Source organism: Fukomys damarensis, unplaced genomic scaffold (assembly GCF_012274545.1).
Source record: "Fukomys damarensis isolate Sample0158 unplaced genomic scaffold, DMR_v1.0_HiC HiC_scaffold_16, whole genome shotgun sequence".
Lineage (NCBI taxonomy): Eukaryota > Metazoa > Chordata > Mammalia > Rodentia > Bathyergidae > Fukomys > Fukomys damarensis.
In genome coordinates, this window is record NW_022900928.1 from 28,701,977 (window position 1) to 28,721,943 (window position 19,967).

The 19,967-nt window shown below is 51.2% G+C and overlaps 1 protein-coding gene across 5 annotated transcripts in view; it reads right to left on the minus strand.

Moving 5' to 3' along the window:
* The window catches only part of Gdpd5 (glycerophosphodiester phosphodiesterase domain containing 5), a 93,991-nt gene extending 74,030 nt beyond the window's left edge, over nt 1-19,961 (minus strand). For all 5 annotated transcript variants that reach the window (XM_010603309.2, XM_033764224.1, XM_010603310.2 and 2 more), the window contains exon 1: nt 19,535-19,961. The gene's annotated coding sequence lies outside the window, so the exon portion shown is untranslated. The remainder of the gene's footprint in view (nt 1-19,534) is intronic.
* Between the last annotated feature and the right edge of the window lie 6 nt (nt 19,962-19,967).

Sequence of the window (19,967 nt, forward strand, 5' to 3'; positions counted from 1 at the left end):
AAAGGAAGGAAAGCTTAACACTTCTTTTTTTTTTGGTACTGGGTATCGAACCGGGACCCTTGTGCTTACGAGGTAGGTGGCAGAACCACTGAGCTAAATCCCCGGCCCCTAACTTAACACTTCTTACAACACAGATGAACATGTAGGACATTACACTAAGTCAAATAAGCTGGTCACAAGCTGGGTACAGTAGCACACTTCTGTAATCCCAGCATGTGGGAAGCTGAGGCAAGAGGATTGACCAGATTTCAAGGCCAGCCTGGGTTAATTGTCCCCCCCCCAATAAGTTTATCGGTACATTTAAAGCAAACAATACAGATACATTTATCATTGGGATCTTGTACCTTTACATGATATGTCTTGGTTCTTGTTTTTTCCCCATACCCCTGCCCTCCCTTCACCCCCTTCACCCTTTCCTGTTTACAAAGACTTTGTTTTCATTTTTTCCTTTTTTCACATTTTTCATTTTCCCTTATTTCCTTTTCCCTCCCTTTCCCACTTCAGCCTGGGTTAATTGTGAGTTCAAGGTCAGCCTGAACTACATAGGAAGACCCTGTTTAAACAAACAAACAAACAAAGGAGAAAAGCCAGTCACAGAAACAAACACTGAAGGATTCCACTTACAGAGGTCTCTACAGCAGTCAAACTCACAGAAACAGAAAGCAGAGTGGTGGTTAGTGGGGGCTGGGGAAGGGGGATGGGAAGTGGCTACTAAACCACTGTGGAGTTCCAGTTCTGCATGGTGAAAAATCACTGGCAATCAGGGCTGGGAATGTAGCTCAGTGAGAGTGCTCGACTAGCATGAGTGACCCTGGGTTCAATCCCCAGCACTGAAAAGCAAAAAACAAAGAAAACCCAGCTCTGGAGATCCACTGTACACAGTGTGAATATTGTTAATACTATCAAATTGTATACTTTAAATGGTTAAGACGATAAAATTTATGTTAGGTGGACCTGGGCAGGATTTGGATAAGCAAAAACAGGCCTGGGGCACTACAAGCAAAGGCTTAGAACCTGCTCCCTGCCTCCCTGCCTCCCTGCGGGGATCCAGATGACTCTAGGCCCCTGCCTACTTAAACCCTGCAGGTCTTCATCTGAAAGCAATGCTCCAGAGAGCAGGCATTGGCTTGGAAGAAGAGATTTCCTGAACACCTGCTATGTACCCACAGGTCCACTCACTGTAGGAACTTCGGCTATTCTCTGTTGAGGCCTCAATCTTCTCATGTGTGAAATCAGAAGGTGACCTAGGACTCCCAAGTGTCCTTCTAATTCTCGTACTGGAAATAATCTGTGAGGGGGAGAGGGAAGTGGGGGCACCAAGGATTGTAGACAAGAAGGACCAGAACACTCTGGCCAAGAATCTGAGGTTTTGGCCTCTCGATCATGCCCCAAGCAGCCTCTGCCAACTTCACAGAAGGGGAATCTGAGACGTGATAGGATCACAATTCCTGTCTCCAGCCCACCGCTGTTTCTCCCGCTCTACGCTGCCAAAAGTAGAAAGGACTTCAACATAAGGTGAAGGATGATTCATGCAGCCACAGACACAAAATCCTCCGTGCCTGGAGCACTCTCCGAGAATTGACTCTCACCCCTTCCCTTTGACTTTCAGGAATTCCTAGTTTCTCCCCCAGAAGGACTGGGATGGGAGAGCCGCTGGTTCCAATCCCAGCTCTACCAAGTACAATCTGGCCCGTGTCCTTATCTGTACCAGGGGATAAGGACACCTCCCCACAGCCTGTTGGGAAGGTTAGATGAGGCCGAGGTACCAAATGCTGAGCCCAGAACCTGGCACACAGTAGGCACTCAATAGCAGTCACCGCTATTCATTCTCTCCTTTCAGACAAAGCCATTTTCATCGATCTGTTTGTGCTGCTCAAAGGCGGGTTTGTTTGTTTGTTTGAACTCATCCCAGAAGAGACTGTCCCCCAGGACACCAGGACATGTTCTCCAGCTGGCCCAAGGGAGGAAGAGGAGAATGCAGCGGAGTGAGCTTACTTGATAGAAGAAGGAAAAGTCATTATCCCCTGGGACTAGGAGTGAAATCCTGGGGAAGCCCAGTGGCTGCCCCTCTACCAGTAGGACTCGGGGTGGCCCCAGATCAGCTTAATAAGCTCCCAGGGGCCTGGCGGGAGGCTAATGTGATGGGGCTGCTCCTTAAGTCACACAAAGCCTTCTATTCTTGGCTAAGCATGGGCCTGGTTCCCTCTCAGCCGCCTAGCAATGTAAGACCTTCCCCAGCCAGTCATTCACAGAGGTGGGACCCAAGGTCAGCTAGGACCACAGGAGGCTGGGGGGCATCCCTGTGACCCGAGTGGAGCGCAGGCCCACAGGAGGGCCTCAGGAGTGTTCAGGGGAGTTTGCAAAAGGGCTACCTGGGTCGTAAGGTGGTTTGGGTTTAATGACCTCCAAAGTCACGTCTACATTTTGATTTCAAAGGACCAAGATTCTAAGGTTCCACAGTCCAATACTTCCAAGATTCTGGAAAGAGTCCGTGGCTCCAGTGGACTAAGAAGCCAGCAAAGATGGGACACTAGCTGTAGTGTGCACCTCACGCTACACTACCTTCCCCCACCAGCCTGTCAGATGCAGAAATGTTAGCATATTCTGACTGTGGGGTCCTCAGGCAGAGAGGCAGTGTGCACAGCTAGTGGGACTCAGCACTGAAGTCAGCAATGCCTCCATAACCCTCCTGCCCCCGTTACCCGTGTCTGCTGGGGAACCTCTGGGCACTGCAGGAAAACAAGGAAAGATGGGGGACAAGGCTGCCCTGTGGCCAACCACCACCAGACACTGCTGCACAAGGCATCCCCAGTATCTGCTCTGTGACAGCAGGGCCAGCCACCCATCAGACAGGCTTTAAGTTGCCAGGTGAACTGTCCAAGGTCACACCCTGGATACTGGAGGAGTGCAGTAAGAACCAAGCACAGTTGACTCAGAAATTCCTCCTCTGCTCAACACTGCTTTGCTTCTGCTCACAGCTTCTGTGGGACCACCTCCCCTAGCACCCACTTTTAGATAGAAAAGCTCAGGCCCACAGGTGGAAATTCACAAGCTCAAAGGTTGCACAGAGTTGGTGGCAAATCCAGGCAGATTGTTGTCAGGTTGGGGGTACAACTGTCCCCATCCCTGGCTGGGTCCCCACCATTAATCCTTCTCTGGATTCCTCCTTTCCACCAACCCAGAACTAGAGATCCCAAGGCAAGACTGACTCCTGCCCCCTCAGTCTCTGACACAGTGACTGCTTCAGAAGGTCATCCAAGGGATAAGCTGAGAATCAGGGGATAGGACAGTGGGTCACAGACTCATGCTCTAGGCTGGCCAGCTGAGCACACACATGATTTGGCAAGGGCTGACCCTGACACGTGCTGGGGACACTCACGGGACACATTTCAGGAGCATTCAGAGGCTAATTAACCAGCTGTTCTATTAAAAAAAAGAGTCTCCTCTTGGCTGGTGATCACAAAGCCTGGCCACCACCAAGACTGGGAACCTAGCCCCGGCCACCCGGACCATTGGCCTGCACCCTGGGCATTCGACTCCAGTTCCCCCATACACTCACTACCTATCGGCTTATTTTTATCCTAGAAGGATTTTATAATTTATTTCTCATCAGAACTTCCCAGCACCTTGAGAGTTCGGTCTATATTCCTTCTATTTTACTGGAACAGAGAGGATTAAGGACCTCACTCAGGTCACCTGGCTAGTGTGGCAGAATGAGGTCTTGCACCCAGGGCTGCCTGATACCAGGCCTTCCCTGGTGCCTGAGGGAAGGTAACAGACATCAGGTGCTAGAGGGATAGGTTCCTAACCATTTCTAGCTGTCCTGACCATTTCCAGGAGCTTAGAGGACATTTTTCTTCCTTCTTTCTTATAGAGACCACAGATCAAATAACTAAAGGCATTTGTAAAATTAATAAACAGTAATAAAAAGAAAAAAGGGAAAACATCCAGTTTCATCGATCTGCCTGGAGTTGGACCTGCAAACTGGTGTCCTACTACCTACCTGGCACTCTACTAGTAAGCCACCCACTGGGTTGTTTGCTTTGACCTTGCTCCAGCCTTGGGAGTTGCCCTCATCAGCAGCACCTCACAGCAGAGGCTCAGCAAGGTCAAGTATAAGACCATGCTGCACGAGCAAAGGGATAGAGCCAGGACAGGAACTAGTACACTCCTGCTTGGCCTTTTTAAGACAAAGCATTGGCTAGGAAGTATGGCTCGGTGGTAAAGTGCTTGCCTAGCATGTGCAAGGGCCTGAGTTCGATCTCTAGCACCACATGTATACACACATACACATGTACATGCACAGACAGGGGAGGAGCTCTTTTTTCAATAAATCACTTAAGTTTATGATATTAACTATATTCTTCTCCCTGCCTATCACCCCAAGGCGCACACACACACATGCACACATGTACATGAATATACATGCATGCACACAGTGCCAACCCAAGCAGAGAGAGCATCTGTGCAGCCTCTTGGGCCAGCTTTGCCAGCTGTCTGCCCTCTATCCTGCCCTGGTGGGGCCAGGACACCATCTGAGAGCTGCTCAGGCACAAAGGCATTGAGAAAGGCCTTCAGAACTCCAGACGAAGGGATGCCGGGCACATCTAGCCTTGTCCTCTTGCACCACATTCTGGATGGAGTAGCTTTGACCAGGGTCTCTATGTTGACAGGCAGAGGGCTCCTCCGACTGGTTGCTACAGGCCAAACTGAAATAAAGCAGCATCCATACCAGAGATCCAAGATGCCTGACAGAGATAAGTGGAAGAGATAGAGGGGTGACCATCTTGTTCTGCCCCTCAAATCCTACACTTACCAACTCCAACTGTCCACCCCCTACCAGCTCCCCAGAGACAGAGTCCAATGCAGGCCCCATTGGACCCCACCTGTGAGCAGGGAAGATAAATTGGGGAGCAGGGGGAGTTCTTAACATGCACTCCCCCCTCCTCAGAGGATGGGAAGCTGGGGAGGAGCAGCATCTGGCCCTGGGCCCAGGTAACAGGAGGGACAGCAGGATTTCTCTCCCTGTTCAATGTGAAGGCACTGGGCTGCAGACACACGGTATGGGCCTGAACGTACAACTTGTACATAATTCATAGGCTCCTTCTGCTATGGCCTGAATAAAACCTACCCAGTAGGAGAAGCCTGAGTGGAGAACAGAGAGCCCCACCACCAGAGAACACTTCTAGAAAAGAGGGTGAGCAGGCCAGTGACCTGGGGGTTTAATAGAAACTGGACAAATATTACTGATGGCCAGAACTGTTTATAGGTTGTCAGTCTGTAATATGTGTTCACAAATTTTATCTCACTGAATCATCATAAAAGCCTAGTGTGGGAATTACTATGATTCCCATTTTATAGATGAGGACAATGAAGATCTGAGGCTACGTATTTTGCCCCCCGCTTCTTTTGCCCATTTTCACAAAGCAGAATCCGCCCCCCCCATACTGTGCTTCTACAGGCATACAACCCTCAGCTCTGGCCTGGCTCAGCTCCCTTCCCACCACACCCTGCTCTTGCTCATGTGGAGGCTTGGAGCCCTCTAACATCCATGAGCAAGGCTACCAGGGCATTCTAGGATGAGGAGGCAGTAAGTGGTCTGCCCCTAACCAAGAAGCCTCAGACCTCAGCACAGGTAGGACACCGAGAGAACCTCAAGGTTAGGGGAGAAGGTGATCAAGTCTTCCCTTCATTTACCCAGAATAATTGGAGCCCACTTCCAGTGACCTAATCTGATCACAAATGAGAGGAACCTGAGGCCCATAGAGAGGCAAAACTTATGCAAGTCCAGTCAGTCCACAAACACCAACTGGGCACCAGCCAGGTGGGCACCCCCACTGGTGTTCTGACGCTCATGATCTACCTCAGTACTTCTCTAGCCCTACCTCCAATGGCTACCCTTGACCTCTACCCCTACTGTCCAAGGTTCCTTATAATGTCCCCATGCATCACCACACCTTATACCTTTGCTCTGGCGTTGCTCTTCTGAAAATGTCCTCCCTTCCTGTCTAGCCAGAACCTGTCCATGTTCTCTTTGCAAAGTCTCACTCAAGCCCTTCCCTCTCTCCATCCTCTGGGTCTCCCCATACTCTTGACCTCTCTTATAACATCTGTGTATTAGGGCCGAGGATTTAGCTCAGTGGTTCCACTCCCTACCTCGCAAGGTCCTGAATTTGATCCCCAGTACCAAAACAAAACCCCCAAAACAAAACAACAACAACAAAAACCACCTTTGCATAAGTCCTGAAGAGATTCACTTGCTCAGGTCCCTGTGAGGACTTGACATTAAGTAGGGGCTTGGTACAGCTCCACTGAGTTGAGTGAATGTATCACCCATCCACCCACCACCACAACCCAGAACAATGAAAAAAATTACTTCTTCCTTTTAAGGCTTGTATTTGTCTTTCTTTAAAAACACTTAGTGGGCATGGGGAAGCGAAGTGGAAGATTCTTAGTCAGACTTGTCTTGGCATTTTCCAGTGCTGGCTCTATGCCTGGCACACAGTGGATGCCTTAAGTATGATGATTTGGTAGATGAATAATAAAAATATCTCTTCCTTCCCCATGCTCTTGTTCCCTATAGTCCCACAGTTATTACCAAGCCTTTCCTGGAACTAACCAATGTCCCACAATGCACTTTCAAAATGCAAACAGCACTAGGAACTCATCTTCCGTGCAAACAGCAAGGTGAGGTTTGCCATCAGCTTGCTCAAGCCCCAGACGTTTCTGTGTGTTAAAGGAGGTGCACATTCAAACACATTTGGGAAAGGATGGCTCTATGCTCTGTCACCTTAATTCAAATCCACATTGCCAAAGGCCCTGAGAGGGTCTCTTCTGAGTTCTGTGGTGTAGTAGTTCCCAAGTCTGTATGCTCATGCATCCTGGGGCCTATTAGTGGCCCCCTGGAACTAGGGCTTCCCAGCGCAGAGTTTGGGAAATACGCACTGGTGGGTCCACTGTAGAAAAAGGTTTGTGTGATGGAGTGTGTTTAAGGCTGGTACCCAGCCAAAGCCACTATTCCCTGCGTGACCATTTTATGGAGGCAGACAATCTGACCTCAGCCATCAGCAACAATCCTCGATGAGAGGGAGAAAAGCAGGTGACATCATATAGGTTTGCACATGGAACACAGAGATGGAGAAAGGTAAAAGGCCAGAGATCTTGAGGAGTTGGCCAAAAGACAGAGAACTTCAACCTGCTGAGCTTTGCTTCTGTGATCTGCAAACTGGGGATGACATTCTTCTCAGGGCTGCTGTGAAGGTTCAGTGTGATGATGCAAGCAGAGACTGACTGCAAACTGTAAAGCCCTGTGCCGAGATTCACTGTGTGCATCATGATTTCTCTGCATGTGCAGCCAGAAGAGTGTGGTCAGATGGTGACTGAACACAAACCATGCAGCAGTCTTCCATCAGGACTGATGGGATCCCTAGCAAGGCCCTGGCTCACCAAAAGCTGGTTGAATAGGTAAGGATGAATGAATGAATGAATGAATAAACAAATGAACTGATTTTAATAAATTCAATTATCATATTTCTCAGTCCACAACTAGTAAAAGAGGCAAATTAGGAAGGCCAGATATAAGCAGGAGGGGATGAGGTTCGAGGGCTGCTGGAGGCAGGTCTGTGGGTGGCAGAATGAAGGGAAGGGTGGGAATAGCCAGAAACCAAGTTCAACAGTTCAATGGCTTGGAGTCATTAAGGATAGGAGGCCAGGGGCCTTAGCACCCTCCACAAAGCAGTCAGGGTTCATGAGGTCCGTTCCTACAAGGTTAACCATGTTGGCCATATGCAGGGAAAGGATGTAATCAAGCTCTGTGTGTGTGTGTGTGTGTGTGTGTGTGTGAGTTGGGGGTATTTTTTTGTTTGTTTGTTTCTTACAAAGGTTTTAACCAAAACGATTAGTTGTTTTGAAAGATCTAGGGAGCCAAGGAGGCCTTCAAAGCACAACACATGACTTAGCTGCCTGAAAACCTGCTTCTTACATTTATACTACACATTAACACAATCATACATAGGACAAACATTTTTAAAGTACCTACTATGCACTGCTAGGCCAGACAACATCACGCATGGAAGATTCTGGGTAAAGAGAATTCTGGGTATCTGGTCCCTTGAAGACAAAAGAGAGAAGGGAGATAAAGAGAAGGGAGGGGAGGAGCAGGAAACAGAAGGCAGGAGAGAGCAGGGGAGGGAAGGGAAGAGGTTGTAGAAGAAAATCCACAGACAGGAAGTATGGAAAAGCAAGCTAAATTGTGGCTTAGTCCTAAATCACTGTGGCCTCAGGCAAGTTGCCTTTTTTCTCTGAGCCTCCATCTTTAAAATGAGGCTGGTGGTAAAAATCCTAAAAATACTACATGGCTCTGGGTACAGGACCAGCAGTCACAGGTACTCTCTCACTGTATGGACACAGCCAGCAAAGCAGGGGTTGCTAACTCATTGTGGGGTAGAGCATCCCTTTCACAGATGAGCAAAATAAGGCTCTCTGGTTCCTAACCTGCCTGCGGTCTGGGAGATGGTGGGAGGTGTAAGTCCAGGCCAGTCTGCTTCCAGAGCTCCCCTCCAGCCTCCCAAACAAACCCTACAAGGTCGGTCTCCTCATAGACTCTTCAAGGATTCAGGGCATCATGGGCTTCAGAGTGCATTGCAAAGTTAAACTAGGCAACGAGAAGTAGGTCTCCATTCCTCCCTGAAACCAAACACTTAAATTCCCAGGAGCACTCAGAATTGGCCAACCCAGAACTCCTGGGCTGCTGAATCCTTGACTTCCTCCATTCTTTGGCCAACTGCCTCCCTGGGAAAGGGATCCACAGGCTCAGAAGCCATCATTGACCCCTCATGGCCAACAAAGCAAGGCTCCTCCTGAGGCCCACAGGTCCCTCCTGGACCAGATGACCTGGCTGTCCTGTGTTCCAGCCCTACTGAGGGCCTAGAGGGCATGGCTGGGCCCCAGCCATGGAAGCCACTCCAGAGTCCCCCATCACACCCCAGTGACAGGCCAGTTGTTTCACCTCTCTGAGCCTCTGGTTTCCCACCTCTAAAACAGGGGTGAATGTGGACAGCTTGAAGGACACATCTACCAAAGAGAGACTCCCCAAACCAGCCTACCTGAGCTATGAGTAGCTGTGTAGGTAGGCAAAGGAATGCTAGGCTCTCTGCAGCCCTGGTCTGAGGAAAGAGGTGCTACCTACCTGACTTCCACTCTGGGAGTCAAGAGGCCAACCTGGCCAGAGAGGCAATGGCTGGCCAGCCCCAAGGAGTACATAAAGTGTTTGCCCAAGGCTGGCTCCAGCCATGCACCCATGAGCACCTGACACCAGTTGTGTCCATTCCAGAGATAAGGCTGTCCCAGCCAAGCCACTGGGATTCTCTAATCTAATCTTGAGCTCACAGCCCCAGTTGGAGAGGAAAACTCAGTTCCTACCACCAGCCAGAAGAGGACCCTGGATCTGCTATCTTCTGCGGCTGGCTGGAGTACAAGTAGAGGAGAGACAGGAAAAGGATCTCCTAGCAGAACTGCATATATCTGCACTTGGAACCCAGGACATAGACATACTATAGGCCCACTGGCCCAGAGCTGCTGCTAACTAGCCTCAGGCCACACAGCAAGACCGCCAAGATAAGCCTTACAGGCTCAGCCCAGGGCTCTCTCCACTGCCCCAGAGCCACCCTTTTTGGAGCATGCATCAGAGAGGGAAAAACAGTGTGAGCAGTCAGGGTGATGTACCACTCAACTCCACCATGACCAGGAGGCTCTGGCCCTTGGGGCCTCCTAGCCCCAAGAAGGAAAGATGAAAATCAACACCCAGTTCTACCCTCTGCCTCATTCACAGCAGGTAATGACAGGCACATCTGGGTAGAGAAAGCATGGGCTCAGCCTGCCTTTGCAGGGTCCCCAACAAGAGGAAAGAACTTCAGTGGGATGAAAGAACTGCCTGGAGAGGCATTAGGAATGGACAGCATGCAGAGAAGTGGAGGGGGTGAGAAAGGTTGTAGCTCTTCTTCTAAAATATAAGGTGGTTAAAAAATTTTTTTTAAATATATAAGGTGGCGTCTCATCCATTATGTAATTTTACCTTCAAAACAGCCTGGAAGGTAAGAGTTGCTGCCTTCATTGCAGAGGTAGCTGAGGCTTGGTGAGCTAAGTGACTTGCCTTGTACCTTCTAAACTCTGCCCCAAGAGGCAGGATTACTCTGACTGTAAGTCCCACACACCTGTCTCTTCAGGACCTGCTGAGAACTGATACACCACTTCAGCCACATGGGCATCTCACTGGCTACCCTGGTGCCCAGATGTGAGCTGCCAGGGATGCCAGGCATTCGTCAGTGGCTGGCTACAAAGGGCTCTGTATTTTAGGCTTGCCCAGCTGTGCCCCAGCTGAAAACATCCCCCAGGGAAATCTCAGAAGCTTTCCCCATGAAGTGCTCCACCCTGTCATCTGTCCTGTCCTGACCATGCCTCCTTAAGTCCAGGTTCAGTCCTTGCACCAGGCTGCCACCTGCTCCCTGCTTAGAAGAAGCCCCATGCCCTCCCCACACCTGACAGACTCCCCATCACAGGGTCCTGCGGCATCTGTCCCAGGCCTGCAGCCCCCATGTTCCCCTTACTGGGGGATGCCCTGAGCTCAGGGTGGCATGGCCCACTCCAGGAGTCAAGAGGCCAACATGGCCCAGGGCTGCCCTCAGACTCAAGGAGTGCATAAAGTGGTTGTCCAAGGCTGGTTCCAGCCATGCACCTGGGAGCACCTGACACTAGTTACATCCATTCCAGAGATAAGGCTGTTCCAGCAAAGCCACTGGAAGCCAGCTGCAACCTGGTTTGGGGTAGGAGTCAGTGTGGGAGAGATGGATGCCACCACAGCTCTTCTCTGTGTAGCAGTTAGAATGTTGATTCATCTTTGGAGTAGAGGCTTAGATCCCCTTTGTAACAGATGATCCTTAAACTCCTAAGGAGGGAGTGTTCACCGACTCCGTGGCTTTCCACTGACAGGGTTAGAAGTGTCTTCAACTTGCCTCTCAAGTTTTCCAGCCTGCCTGGCCCTGGAGACTGACCCTTCGGATGGCACCTGGCTCTATGCTGCTGGCTTCTGGGAGATTCACTCAACTGGAGCATGAAGAGGGTTGAAGGAGGGAGGAAAGAGAGCTGAGGCCCAATCCCTTGCTAGTGTTCAGGGCTCACTGGTCTCTCTATGAAGTGCCAAAGCCACTCTCCTATGGCTGTGCCCTTGCTCAGTCCTGACAGTAAGGCTTGCATTGCTACCAGCCCTTTCTGGATGTGCCACACACCCCTAGGCTGACACACCCTGTCTGGATAGCGGAGGAGCCCAAGCCCTGCCACCAAGAATCTCTTGTGCAGCCTTCCTCCAAATGGCCCTCAGAGCCTCCTCTAACCACACAGGGGAAAGGACAGCTGCTGAAAAGGATGCACATGACTGCCTGTGCAGGGCTCCCTGTCCACCTAAACTTTGCCTGAGATGGGGACAGAGATGGCCAGAGGAGACAGGACCAAGAGCACCCTGTGATGGTCTGAGGTTTACTGTATAGTAGGCCTCTAAGAATCCCACTCACTTCCCAGACCCCCAAAGGACACAAATCCTAGCTGTGCATTTTACAGGAGAGAATACTGGTGCTCAAAGAGACAGATGACTTGCCCAGGGTCATCCTGCCAGTCAGTGCCAAAGCCAGGGCACAAACACAAATTTTCCTGCCTCCAAAAGCCATCAGGTAACGACACTGATATCACTGTGCCAAATTTGCTCGCAACAGAGGTGGCTGACTTCAGCAGGTTCAATTATCAGTGAGGCTTGCACAGAGGCCTCCAGTCCAGTGTCTCCTGGATGTCTTCCTCTAGATGAAAGAAAAGAAGAAAGAAAAAAAAACCCTAACATTCTTCAGTCCTCCCAGGTGGGGCAGAGCCCCAAGTGGGCGGTGCAGTTGGGTGGCGAGTTGGAAAAACAAGCAGATTCAGACAAGGCTTCATTGTTACCAAGAGTCTGACATTCTGACCATTAAAATAAAAACCAAGCAAAACAAAATGCTTGCTACTATGTCTTATCTCTGAGAGAGAAGGGGTACAGTAGGAAGGGCCCCAGGACCAGGTGTTGATCTCTGCCCATCTAGGGTGGGGAGTCCAGCGTCTGAGTCCAGCGGGCCCTGCCACTGTTTCTGCGACAGTTCCCTGCACACTGATGACGTGTCAGGCACTACGTGTTCCGTACACAGCTTATTTCTGCCAGGTTGTTGCTATTCCCATTTTTCAGATGAGGTGAAGAAACTGGGGCCCAAAGGAGCAGAGCATCGGAATCCAGGTTTTTTCCATCTGCAAAGTCTTCCCACACCCCTCATTTCTCCGGGGGAGGGGAGGGCAGGACTCCAGAGGAGGGGACAGCATAGGAGAATGAGCTTCCGGTCCTAGAGATGTGCATCGTCTTAGGGCTGTGCTGCAAAGGACAGTGATGACTCGCTAAAATCACCTGAGAAGCGCTAACAGGATGCTCAGGTCTTGCCCCAGGGATAGTGGGTTGGGCCCTGAATGACGTTTAAAAATTTCCCACACTATTCCAATGTGTCTAAAAGCCATCAGCCCGCCCAGATGTCTTCAAGCCCTCTGGTCTGGAAGTCCCCATCCCACACCTCTTTAAGGAGTGAAGGGATTTATCACCTAGACTCTATTTTATGAGGTTAAGAGCTCAGGCAAAATATAAGGGTGTCCTCAAGTTCCCATAGCCAGCCACAAAGGAGGCAGCACAAGGGCCCTTGACCTCGGAGTGTCTCTGGGGTAGGGTGAGGCCTTTAAGATACTTGGAGGTCCTGGTTCTCTTCTCAGTAGGAGATAACTTTTCCTTTGAGCCTCCTGGGTGGGAGGGTGTGATGAATTTGTCATGGAATTGTTTTTTGAGAGTCCACTGGTTCAAAAGCTAAACAGCTGCAGGATTCACTCTGGGGGACCCCCTCTGCTTGCCCGCAGGCCTTGGGAGCACAAAGATGAAAGGACTCATATCAGGCCCATTGATGCCTTCCTGTAGGAGACTTGGTCCCCAGCTTGGGACAAGCTGGCCTCTGAGGCCAGCAGCCCACACTTCCTCCCCTCTTGCCTTTTGGCCTGCCTCATGCCTTCAGTGTAGAACATCACTGACAGGCAGACAACAATGGGGTTGTGGGAAGTGAGAGCTTACATGGTGAGCAGCCCTGAGGTCAGCACCAGCCATGCCCTTACCAGCTATCCTTGTAGAGGAACCCGTCCTCTTGGAGCTCATTCACAGTACGGCCTCACAGTGGCCTCAGTTCTGGCAGCACCACCTCTGAGAAGCCTGCCCTGACTCCTTCCTCACCTGACTCTGGGCAATCCAGCCCCTGGCCTACTTTGTCACACTCTGGGTTGTCACTGCTTCTGTGTTCTCCCTTCCCTACCAGGGTATCCATTCATTCAGTCTACAGAAAAGCTGCCCTTTGCCTGGGATCCATTCCAATACCCTCCTGAGCACCTGTTCCCTCCTGCTTCTCACTAGGTACTGGAGACAGATAATAACAGCTCATGTCCACTGAGGGCTTATTATAAACTGGGCCTTTTTTTAGTGCTTTGCCTGTATGATCTACTTAACTCTCACAGTAACCCTGTGAAGTCATTGGTACAATCAGCCCCACTTTACAGATGAGGTAACTGAGGCCCACAGGAATTAACCCACTTGCCTATGTCACTTGAGCCCTGCCCTTTACTATCAGGCGCAGATATGGATGGAACTAGCCCTTGCCTCACGAGCTCACTTTTCACATGTAGAGGTTTTGCACCTACGTGTTTACTATCACCCCACACACCGCAGAATTTCTAATCATTCTACACTGTGGATGGATGTGAGTAGAGAAAGGGCCAAACGAATGCTGCCTCCTTTTAAGAAAGGATTCACACTCTCTGCCTACCATCTGCTAGCTGGATCTCAGACAGTTCCTCCCAACTGGGTCATTTCTGCTGCTAAGGTCAGAGAAGAAAAACGCCGGTCCCCAGACTTCCTAGTCCTGTTTCCTGCCCTGAACTTGGCTCAGGGTCGCCCTAATGAACAGCTAGCTGTCAATAGCACCGACGTACGGGAAATGGATCTCTGCAAGTCCCATCTGACACACAGCAACCTCCTAGGGGAAGCCCTCCCTGTCACCTGTCACCCCCTCTTTCCTGGCTTTATAGGCTGGATTCTTCTTTCAGCTTCTCACGTCACTCATTCCTGAGGTCAATGAGGGCACAGGCAGAGCAGAACATGGTGGCCTGCCTGTGTGCAGACCCCACGGGTACTCTACAGCTTCATCTCATTGAACCCTCACAATACTGCACTACCAGCCTCTTTTTGATTGATTGGTTGACTGATTGAGACAGGGTCTTACTATGTAGTCTAGGCTGGCCTTCAACTTGCCATGTAGCCCAAGCTGGCCTTGAACTCATCATCCACCTGCCTCAGCCTCCTGGAATTACAGGCCTGCACTGCCATGACTGGCTCACCAGCCCCATTTTATAGGTAATATGTTAAAAAAAGAATAAAAGGTACAAAAAGTTGAGCAACTTGTCCCAGAGGCATTTTGCACTGCTTTTCCTGGCCTGGGAGCTGCTACCTTGTGTCAGGCACACTGCTAGGCACTTGGAAAGAGGGGTGGGTTGAGGCATTGCAGAGTTTAGTTCTGCCAGGCTGGCAAGGGAAGCAGTTCTACACGACTCCCACCCTCAGACCACAGTTAGTGAACAGAGGCTGTGGATCAGCAGAGGAAAAAGGGGTCCTACAGGCTTCTAGAAAGAGATAGCTCCAGGCCTGGAAGGACCTCACTGATTTCCCCACTAGTCAGGACAACACAAGGGCACACCGTGGCCCACAAAGCTCTGGTGCCTGTTGCACACCTGCCACCGCCTTGGAGGTGGCAAGGTGGGGAGAAGCTGGCTGCCCTAGCTGCCCTACCAATGACCCCACTGTGGCTGGGCCAGCTGCCTCCAGGCCTGCCAACCTTTCCTGGCCCAGCAGGCTGCCAATCACAGCTAATGACCACGCTGCCTGCAGCCCAGGCCACCATCCTCCTTCGGGTGACCACAGTACTCACTGGCCCAGACAACAGCCAGGCCAGAAATCACAGCCATTTGTCACTCCACATCCTCTGGCCCTGTGCTGTGGTCTCCTCCAACTCCTCCTCTTGTCAGGGTCACAAAGGACACTGCAGAAAACTGGAGAGCCAGGACACTGCTCTGTTCACCAAAAGAATGGGCAAACAGGACAACAGAGGGGGCTGACTCATGGCAGGTCACATAGCCAGTCATCACAGAGCCCGGGGCCAAGGGTTGTTTCCTGGGCCCCATACTCAGTCTAGCACTGCCATCAGCCTTGGAGAGAAGGCATGGGTCCTGGCTCTTTGTTTGCAAAGAATGCTTTTAAGACATTGGGTAGAGCTGAGAAGACAGGGCATCTCCTAAAACTGGACATTCAGGGACAGACAGAAGCAGATTTCCCATTCAAACAGATATGGGCCTGACTCCCTCCTCCTCACTGTCCAGCTATGTGACCCTGGGCCAGGCAATGCACCTTTCTCAGCTCTAGGCTCTGGGGGATAACAGTAGCTATCTCCCAAAGTTAATGGAACTGAGAGTGTGAAATACTTAGTACATTGTCTGGCTCAGAAAAAGTATTAAAAAAGTATTTGCTATTAGTAATATCATTGTTATAGTATTAAATATTTGGATGTGTTTTACAAACCATAAAATGTTACAGATGTAGGCATTACTATTACTATTAAGTGTCAAAGATTCAGAGGCGGCCTGCCCAGAGGTTGGAAAATCCAGGACCGTTTCTGTTGGGTGGAATTTATGACCCAAGTGGGTCTAGACGGATAGGGAGGTGAGCTGAACAGAGGCAGGGATACAGTTCTGATGGAAGGGACCTCACAGCAAAGGGACCTTGCAGTGATGGGCCACATGTGGTGGGCTAGGAGATGGTAGTGAGCAGAGGCCGCTGCAGGTAAAGACTTGAACATCACAACTATTGGCCTGGATTTGTCTTATGGAAGAAGCAGAAGTAGCCACAGAGGGGCTCTGAATGGTGATTCCATGCCTCCTCTCTGAAACCTGAGTTAGGTCTAACACTGCAGTTCCTCTCCCACCTGGTCACTCATCCCTCTTCTCACCCCTAACTGACCCCCAAACCCAGCATCGCCACCCCAGACTGCCCCTTACCTCTCTGCAGACCACACCATCCCGTCTCCCCTGCTGCTAGTGCGTGTGCATAGTGAAGATCCCTTCACTGAGTATCTTCCATGCCATTTTACAAACATGACCTCAGTCACCCATAAAAACCCTGAGAAGTGTGCATCGCTATGCTCACTGCACAGAAGGAGAAAGAGGCCTGGCCGGTCAGGTGTCTTGCCCACAGTCTCACAATGAGCAGATAGCACAATCTTGATGACCCCTCTCCCCAGTAGTTGTCTCTAGCTCTGGCCCAGCCACCTTCCTCCTCTATGAAGCCTTCCCCTGACTCCAGCTGCTAAGTGCCTCCTCTACAAATTTCCCTGCCCAATACCTCACCCTTATCAGTACCTTCACCATCTCTTTGAAATCAGAGGCCCATAACTTGATCCTCGCTCAGCTAGCCTGCTTCCCAGGGCTGTGCAGGGGTCTATTTGGCCCCCAAACAGGAGAGCTGCTTGGTAAGAGGTCATCCTGTCCCTGTCCTATCCTGCTTTCCACTGCTACACACACACACAAACACACAAACACAATTCACTCCATAGTCCAGACGACTTAAGTTCAGCTGAACTAGGAGCTTTGCCCCTGAGTCTGCCTCCCAGTGAGGGAAGCAATAAATTATTCACTGCACCCTGTGCCTATAGAGGGCAGACAATGGGGCAAAGGGAATGGACACCAGCTCCCCCTCCTTAATGCTCCCACAAGAAGCCATGGTGGGGTCGGAATCCAGAGACCCTTGCCAGTGTCCCCAAGCAGATTCTAGAAGACTTTGAGATTAGGAAGGGGACAGAGGAGTATGACCCACATTGAGCAAACACAGGTCTTAAAATTTGCAAGTATAGCCTGTGTTCTACCCTACGCCAAGTCTGAACATTTTCCTGGACTTCTGGTAAAAACTCGTTTCTCCTTTTCTTAGGGAAGGAAATTGGCATTTAGCCAGGCACTGTATATCTGTATCTCACTTAGTCCTCCCAACGACCTGGCAAGGGAGGTAATCAACTTTGACAGAGAAGCAGTCGGGCTCAAAGGGGCGAGGTGGTTGGAGAGTGGAAGAAGGCAGCACTGGTTGACCTCCCTCTGGTCTGTCTGACTTACCACTGTCTATGGCTCCTAGTCACTTAGGTTCCAGGCTGCCACTTGGCCCACCAGGTAACTTCCAGGTTATCCGGTGGGCACCTGGTAGGTAGTCAATTAGCTCCTAAAGCAAACTCAAAAGTTGTGGGTAAGCAGTTTCACCTCTCTGAGTCTGTTTGCCATACAAGGTAGCCATTAATACAAGCCCTAGCAGGCTGTGAATGGTTCATGTCTACAATCCCAGCACTCTGGGAGGCTGAGACAGGTATATTGTAAGTTTGAGTTCACCCTGGACATCTTAGCAAGACCTTGTCTCAAACTAAAACATAAAAAAAAATTTAAAAGGCTGAGGATGGGCAGGGGATGTAACTCAGTGGCACTGCACCTACCTGGCAAGTGCAAGGTCCTGAGTTTGATCCCCAGTACCACACACACACACACACACACACACACACACACACACACACACACACACAAAAGGCTAAGGATGTAACTCAGTGTGAAGGCCTTCACTTTAATCCCTAGTACTGCAAATAAGATAAATAAATAAGTAGTAAATAAGCCCATCCTTGGCAAATCCAACAAACTCCTTAGCACTCAACAGTATGCTGATATAACTGCCTCATTATCTGAGCAGGCAACACACAGCCTGCCTTGACCCCATTTTATAGGTGAGGCATCCCGGAGGTACCAGGCAACTCTCCAATCCTGCTCTGCCTCACTTCATGTTCCAGGGCTAAGTTCTACCATACCATGAAATGACAACACAGGTGTGAAATTATATCATCAAAGAGGAACTTTGTTTAGAATCTGGGATTATTATGAGGGTCTGAATCCTCAGATGGAGGTGGGGGTGAGGGGGAATCCCAAGCCCTTTAGTCACCTTCCAGGATCCCCCAATCCCTCTAACCCCAGAGTCAAGCTTTCAGGCTCCACTACCCCTCTCCCTCCCAGGGGCTTTCCAAGGTGGTTTCCCCTTGACTCCAGGGAGCCGGGCACAGGAAGGGTTAAACAATCCCCACCAAGGCTACAGGGCCCAGACCAAGACCTTGGGCTCCCTCTACCCCAGAACATGCCCAGGGCTCTTTCATAACCCCCACTCTACATGGATGGCCCCAAGTGCAGTATAAGAAGCCCCTGCTTGGGAATCAAGAAAGCTGGAGGCAGTGCCCCATCCTGGTAGCCCCAGCTTTAAGACCTTGAGCAAGCTCTCCCTTCCTGGGTCAGAAAGTTCTCCCCTGCCCAAGTGAGACTAAGATCAAGGCTGCAATCTGGGCCAAAGGCTATGGGGCAGCTGGCATGTCTCAGGCCCCAGCACCAACCACACAGACTTTAAAGGCAGCCTCATACATGGTCACCCTGACCTCACACCAGGGTGGGGAAAACCCCAGATGTTCACACAGGAGCCACAAACTGGGGAGGGGAGTGGACACTGTGAAGGATGTTTGGAAGGCTTACTCAAGTCTACTTCTGATTCAACCACTCCCTGGCTCTAAGACCTGGGGCAACAGCTGTGCTCCCTCAGTGGTCCTCAGTGGCCTCATCAGTCGTGGGGAGGAGGTGAGTTGGGGGAAATGCTGAGGGACCACATCTCCTCCAGCTTCTTCAGCGGTCTGACTCGGGGATCTCCACGGTGAATTCCCCGGTAGATAAGCAGCATCTCAAGCACTCCTTGTCTGCCTTGGAGAGCCTGTAGTCCAACATCCTGGGGCCTCAGGGAGAGAAGCTTTGGAACTGGGGAGCTTCCCACCTCTGCTCGCTACTCTGGGCCTCCTTTCTTGTGAGTTGACGTGCTCTAAGATTGAGGAGCAAGGAGAAGCCACCTCCTCAGTTCCTGACCCGCACTTGGATGCCCCAGTGGCCCTACCTTGCACACCCCTCCTTGGCTACTACCCACTTCTTTTCTTCTTCCCTCCCTCTTTTCTCTCTTTACCTCCTCCCCCCTGTCTCATCCCGAACAGGAAGAGAGGCAGGTCCTTCAGACCTGCTGAGCCTCAGTTTCCTTATGTGTCAGCACGCATAACAATACACAACATCTATCTCACCGAGTAGCAGCTGAACCTTATGTGAGAGACCATTTGTGCAAGGGCGGGGCGCGGACCTGCAAACAATGGGCGCTCAATAAGTGCCCTTTTTCTTCCTCTCCTTCTCCTAGCTGGTTCCAGCCTCTGCCCGCGCCCCCTCCAGGCCCCCAGCGGGCTGCAGCCCCACCGTGAGGGGTCGGAACCGCTCCCGCCGCGCATCCGGGCTCTCTCACCTGCAGCCTCGGCTTTCACCGGCCCGCCGGGCAGAAGGGGCCCTTGTGCTCTTTTCCGGACAAGCGCCGAGTCGCTTGTGGGGGCGGGAGGAAGGCGACCACTTGGGCTCACAGCACTAGCTCAGTGGCTCAGTACGACTGTCCTGCCTGCCTGGAACCCCTCACCAGGCGTGGGACCCCGATTCCAAGTCCCAGGCAGTCTGCTGCAGGAGAAGGAAGGTTCGGTGCTCGGGGAGCCGGACTCCGCTGCACTCAGGTCCGGGCTAGAGCCACCTTGTGCTAAGGCGGGACAGAGGGACTCAGAAAGGCTGGGAACAAGCCCGCAACTGTGGACCCGTGCGATGGTGGCAGCGGAGTCCTGCCCGTCGCACTGGGTCGGGCCAGGGCTCAAGCGCCCGGCAGCCCGCTCCGGACCGCGGAACCCAGAGCTGGG